Source organism: Pecten maximus, chromosome 8 (assembly GCF_902652985.1).
Source record: "Pecten maximus chromosome 8, xPecMax1.1, whole genome shotgun sequence".
Lineage (NCBI taxonomy): Eukaryota > Metazoa > Mollusca > Bivalvia > Pectinida > Pectinidae > Pecten > Pecten maximus.
The window spans coordinates 1,978,286-1,984,716 of record NC_047022.1 but is presented as its reverse complement, the minus strand read 5'-3'; positions in this window follow the sequence as shown (position 1 = coordinate 1,984,716).

Here is a 6,431-nt window from a genome sequence, read left to right as displayed (position 1 = left end):
TTAAAATTGGAGCATTTTAATGGCCTTTTGTCGTCGTCGTCCGTCGTCGTCCGTCGTGCGTCCGTAAATTTTTTACATTTTCAACTTCTTCTCCAAAACCACTGAACAAAATTCAATGAAATTTGGCAAAAAGTTACTATGGCTGAAGGTCAACCAAAATTGTGAATTATATGGTCCCCACCCCCCAGGGGCCTGAGGGGTGGGGCCAAAAAGAGTCAAATTGACTAAAACTTCAAAAATCTTCTCTACTCTCTGATATTGTGGAGTCAAACACTCTTTATAGATGAAAGGGTCTTGTGGTGCTTTACCAAAATTGTGAATTGCATGACCCTGGGGTCTCACGTTTGCCCCTGGGGAGGGGGTAAACTTTACTAAAGTTTATATAGAGAAATCACATTTTTAGCCCACCATCATCAGATGGTGGGCTATTCAAATCGCCTTGCGTCCGTGGTCCGTCGTCCGTCCCTCCGTCCGTCCGTCCGTCCGTCCGTCCGTCCCTCCGTCCGTCCGTCCGTCCGTAAACAATTCTTGTTATCGCTATTTCTCAGAAATTACTGAAGGGATCTTTCTCAAATTACATATGTAGGTTCCCCTTGGTGCCTAGTTATGCATATTACATTTTGAGACCAATTGGAAAACAACATGGCCGACAGGCAGCCATCTTGGATTTTGACAATTGAAGTTTGTTATCGCTATTTCTGAAAAAGTACTGAAGGGATCTTTCTCAAATTTCATATGTAGGTTCTCCTTGGTGCCTAGTTGTGCATATCCAATTTTGGGAACGATTGGAAATTAACATGGCTGACAGGCGGCCATCTTGGATCTTGACAATTGAAGTTTGTTATCGCTATTTCTGAAAAAGTACTGAAGGGATCTTTCTCAAATTTCATATGTAGGTTCACCTTGGTCCCTAGTTGTGCATATTCCTTTTTGGGAGCGATCGGAAAAGAACATGGCTGACAGGCGGCCATCTTGGATCTTGATAATTGAAGTTTGTTATCGCTATTTCTGAAAAAGTACTGAAGGGATCTTTCTCAAATTTCATATGTAGGTTCCCCTTGGTGCCTAGTTATGCATATTACATTTTGAGACCAATTGGAAAACAACATGGCCGACAGGCAGCCATCTTGGATTTTGACAATTGAAGTTTGTTATCGCTATTTCTGAAAAAGTACTGAAGGGATCTTTCTCAAATTTCATATGTAGGTTCCCCTTGGTGCCTAGTTATGCATTTTACATTTTGAGACCAATTGGAAAACAAGATGGCCGACAGGCAGCCATCTTGGATTTTGACAATTGAAGTTTGTTATCGCTATTTCTGAAAAAGTACTGAAGGGATCTTTCTCAAATTTCATATGTAGGTTCCCCTTGGTGCCTAGTTGTGCATATCCAATTTTGGGAACGATTGGAAATTAACATGGCTGATAGGCGGCCATCTTGGATCTTGACAATTGAAGTTTGTTATCGCTATTTCTGAAAAAGTACTGAAGGGATCTTTCTCAAATTTCATATGTAGGTTCACCTTGGTCCCTGGTTGTGCATATTCCTTTTTGGGAGCGATCGGAAAAGAACATGGCTGACAGGCGTCCATCTTGGATCTTGACAATTGAAGTTTGTTATCGCTATTTCTGAAAAAGTACTGAAGGGATCTTTCTCAAATTTCATATGTAGGTTCCCCTTGGTGCCTAGTTATGCATTTTACATTTTGAGACCAATTGGAAAACAACATGGCCGACAGGCAGCCATCTTGGATTTTGACAATTGAAGTTTGTTATCGCTATTTCTGAAAAAGTACTGAAGGGATCTTTCTCAAATTTCATATGTAGGTTCCCCTTGGTGCCTAGTTGTGCATATCCAATTTTGGGAACGATTGGAAATTAACATGGCTGACAGGCGGCCATCTTGGATCTTGACAATTGAAGTTTGTTATCGCTATTTCTGAAAAAGTACTGAAGGGATCTTTCTCAAATTTCATATGTAGGTTCGCCTTGGTCCCTAGTTGTGCATATTCCTTTTTGGGAGCGATCGGAAAAGAACATGGCTGACAGGCGTCCATCTTGGATCTTGACAATTGAAGTTTGTTATCGCTATTTCTGAAAAAGTCCTGAAGGGATCTTTCTCAAATTTCATATGTAGGTTCACCTTGGTCTCTAGTTGTGCATATTCCTTTTTGGGAGCGATCGGAAAAGAACATGGCCGACAGGCGGCCATCTTGGATTTTGAGAGTTGAAGATTGTTATCGCTATTTCTGAAAAAGTATTGAAGGGATCTTTCTCAAATTTCATATGTAGGTTTCCCTTGGTCCCTAGTTGTGCATATCCAATTTTGGGACCGATTGGAAATTAACATTTGCTGACAGGCGGCCATCTTGGATTTTGACAATTGAAGTTTGTTATCGCTATTTCTGAAAAAGCACTGAAGGGATCTTTCTCAAATTTCATATGTAGGTTCCCCCTTGGTGCCTAGTTGTGCATATCCAATTTTGGGAACGATTGGAAAAGAACATGGCTGACAGGCAGCCATCTTGGATCTTGACAATTGAAGTTTGTTATCGCTATTTCTGAAAAAGTATTGAAGGGATCTTTCTCAAATTTCATATGTAGGTTTCCCTTGGTCCCTAGTTGTACATATTCCTTTTTGGGAGTGATTGGAAAAGAACATGGCTGACAGGTGGCCATCTTGGATTTTGACAATTGAAGTTTGTTATCGCTATTTCTGAAAAAGTACTGAAGGGGTCTTTCTCAAATTTCATATGTAGGTTCACCTTGGTCCCTAGTTGTGCATATTACTTTTTGGGAGCGATTGGAAAAGAACATGGCCGACAGGTGGCCATCTTGGATTTTGACATTTGAAGTTTGTTATTTCAATTTTCATATGTATGTTTCCCTTTGTCCCTCGTTGTGCATATCCAATTTTGGGACCGATTGGAAATTAACATTTGCTGACAGGTGGCCATCTTGGATTTTGACAATTGAAGTTCGTTTGTTATCACTTGATCTCAGAAAGTACTGAAGGGGTCTTTCTCAAATTTCACATGCAGGTTCCCCTTGCATAAATCATTTTGGACCGATCGGAAAATAACATGGCCGACAGGCAGCCATCAGGGATTTTGACAATTAAAGTTTGTTATCGCTCTTGTCAATTGTTTGTTTTTTTGGATTTTTTTTTGTTAATATCAGAAGTTAATTATTTTATGACATAGTGTTATATACATATTTCCTATTTCTCAGAAAAAATCAAATTATAAATGAATATTATTCAAAATACATTCATTGTGTGTTAATATTGGTCTGAAATCTTGTATACATTGTATATATATACAAATGTAATTTTTTTTATTGTTTTTGATTATTACAGACATAAAATGTCATTTTTGCGTCTTAGAAACTCCTAAGTATATCAGGATATACAAGTCTCTGACTAAAATGATCAGCATTTTAGACTTATAAATATTGAAAAAAAAAAACTACAAAATTATGATTGAAATATTGTTATAAATCAAAGATGCTAATAATGATATAGATTCATTTCATGAATAATGTTTTAAATATTGATTGAAATATTTTCTTTTATTGCAAATTATGTTAGGGGATGAAGTAGAGTTATTGTAGCACAACTTTGATATTCATGTAATCAAAATGATACTGTTTCATTGCATGGTTAATGATTTTTAGGAAATAATTTATCAAAGAATATTTATTTAAATGCTAAAATATTTTTCTAAGAATACTAATTTACAATTAAAATTATATTAAAAAATTCGTTGCCAGCGGTATTCGAACCCATACATAAGTGAATCACGTGACCGGAAGTAATCGATGTGCAATCTGGGATACGGCCAGGTAATGACGGGCACATGTTTTCGTGATGAACTGCTTGAATGAATTCTTTATAGGTCTTTTTCCAGATGTTACGTTGACTTGCAGTATATATTTATATGTTATTACACATGGTCTACATTCCTGAGTAGTAATGAACCTCTTACATACTCTTAAATACGATACATTATGGCCTTGTCAGTTGAGTGATGTCCGGTCCCGTAGGCTAAACATCCCTACTGCGTAATAGCCTAGTTAATATCATAATATGTATACTCATATCCGGAACCATGGAATTGATACATGTTACACAAAGTGTTATATTGTTTTTGTTTATAAAATCGGATGTAGAAGATACTAGCAGCAATGTTTTAGCATTTACCGAGCGGTCCATTGGATTTATTATCTGTTCAAGATCGGACAAGCGCACACTAGAATTCTATATTTCTTACAGAAGAATATTCCTCCTACGACACCATGATGGGTGCAAATTTAAAGGGGATCGTCAGAATATTGTAGGGCATTTGTTCTTTGTACAGTATTTCCCTCATCTATGATTGATATACATCTAACCGTGAAATTGATCAGGACTTAGAGACGCTTGTTTCTTGTCCAGATTAAACAGGTATCCCTAGACCTACACAATCATGTTTAATGAATATTTCTCGCACTTGTACAATCAAATTACAGTAGATACTAGTATTTTGTTATCTTATGTCAACAAAATTTAAGATGCGTCTGCAACTGTGAACAGATTCAATCATTTAATGTATGCACAATCAAATAAAAAACTTACATACTTAAATTCTATATGCTTTGTTTTTGTTTATCTGCATTGATTTTGAATGACCTTACCTATTCACAAGTCACAATAAACTTTTCTCTGCACTTTAGTTCTCCTTTCCCACTTCTCCCATAACATGGGAGCCAGTACTGGTCAGCTTTTTTCTTATCGGATGTTGGCGGACCGTGGCTCTCATCCAGAGACTGTCCGATACCTGTCCCTACCCTGATCTGATAATGTTGATTAAAACATACCAAAAACCATCTAAAACGATAATATATGTTAACAGCTATGTTAAGACCTACTTGTTGATTATGGATTAATTAGTCCATTGATGCGCAAATGTTGAGCGAGTACGTTATGTAACAGGAGAGGAGAAAATGTAGTGGCCAGACTGGGGTTCAAACCCGGGACCCTCCAAACACTAGACGGATGCTCTACCAATTGAGCTACCTGGTCACTGATGATCGACCCAGTCCAGTCCCGCTATACACCTCCCTCCTTTTTTCCAAGTCTTCGCCCTCGAAGACACACAAGACCCTTATACCACCACCGTGGGTATTTTAGTTGGGCGCCAATTTTGTAACAGGAGAGGAGAAAATGTAGTGACCAGACTGGGATTCAAACCCGGGACCCTCCGAACACTAGCCAGATGCTCTACCAATTGAGCTACCTGGTCACTGATGATCAACCCAGTCCAGTCCCGCTACTGTTACATTGTAAATATATAACATGTTACTGAATATATTATTATAAAATTTCAAAACATTATTTATTTAATCACAGAAAGTCTGCTTCCATGATTTCATATAGTTCTGCTTCGTTTTAATGCATATTAATTGTACTCCTATTTTTGATAAACCTGATTGAAAACAAGTATGGCAGCATTTACAAGTGAAAGAGAGTTAAGTTATTGAGTGGTCGGGTGGCACAGTGTTAACACACTTGCCTTTCATCAAGACGGCTGGGGTTCGATTCCCTGACTGGACATGAATAGGTTTGGGGTCGTCATCTTCACGACCACGTGGGTTTTCCCTGGGTACTCCAGTTTCCTCCTACAGTAAGACCCCTCGCATGCTTCCATCTGGGCCAACGAGATCGATTAATATAAGTTAATATAACTTGTTTCAAAATTGTTGTAAAATAAATAAAGTTCAATTTATATTTATAGTTATATTGGAAACTCTAATAATTGCTGCTTCTTGGATATAAATATGGACACGAGTTCTGTAAATATGTGTATTTTACGATTCATACCTAGATAGAACAAGGTGGTAAGTGGCATCGTATGAAATGCGAGTTTAAAGGGGCATTCCTTCATTTGAAAAAAGTTTAGTCTTCAAAATAGAACTTTATTGAAAATATGTATTTTTCCCACGTAGTAGAAATTTAAATCTTTACATTAATACGACAGTTTTACTCACAATGTAAACCAAAGTTCTTCAAATATTACATCTTTAAAATTCATAATTCGCCCTGAAATATCACTAATTATCGCAAAGAAAGACAGTATTTGTGTACAATTTGACATTTTTCTGTGCATAAAACTACGTTACGACGCTATTTTCATTACTGGTAGGCACAAACCTTCATTTAATATTCATTAGGATATAAATTTCAACAATAGAAATTTAGCATTTTTCTGATGCCCAAACGAAGGAATACCCTTTTAATACATTTTGAACGTCTTTGATTTGCCGTGTCCCAGGCAACAAGGAATGTGGGAAGTGGCAATTGGAGGTTGTAACATGATGCATATCAAAAGTTTCTCATTGTGTTAAAACTCTGATATTGTTGGAGTACCTTCCCACAAGTAATATATCGTTTTA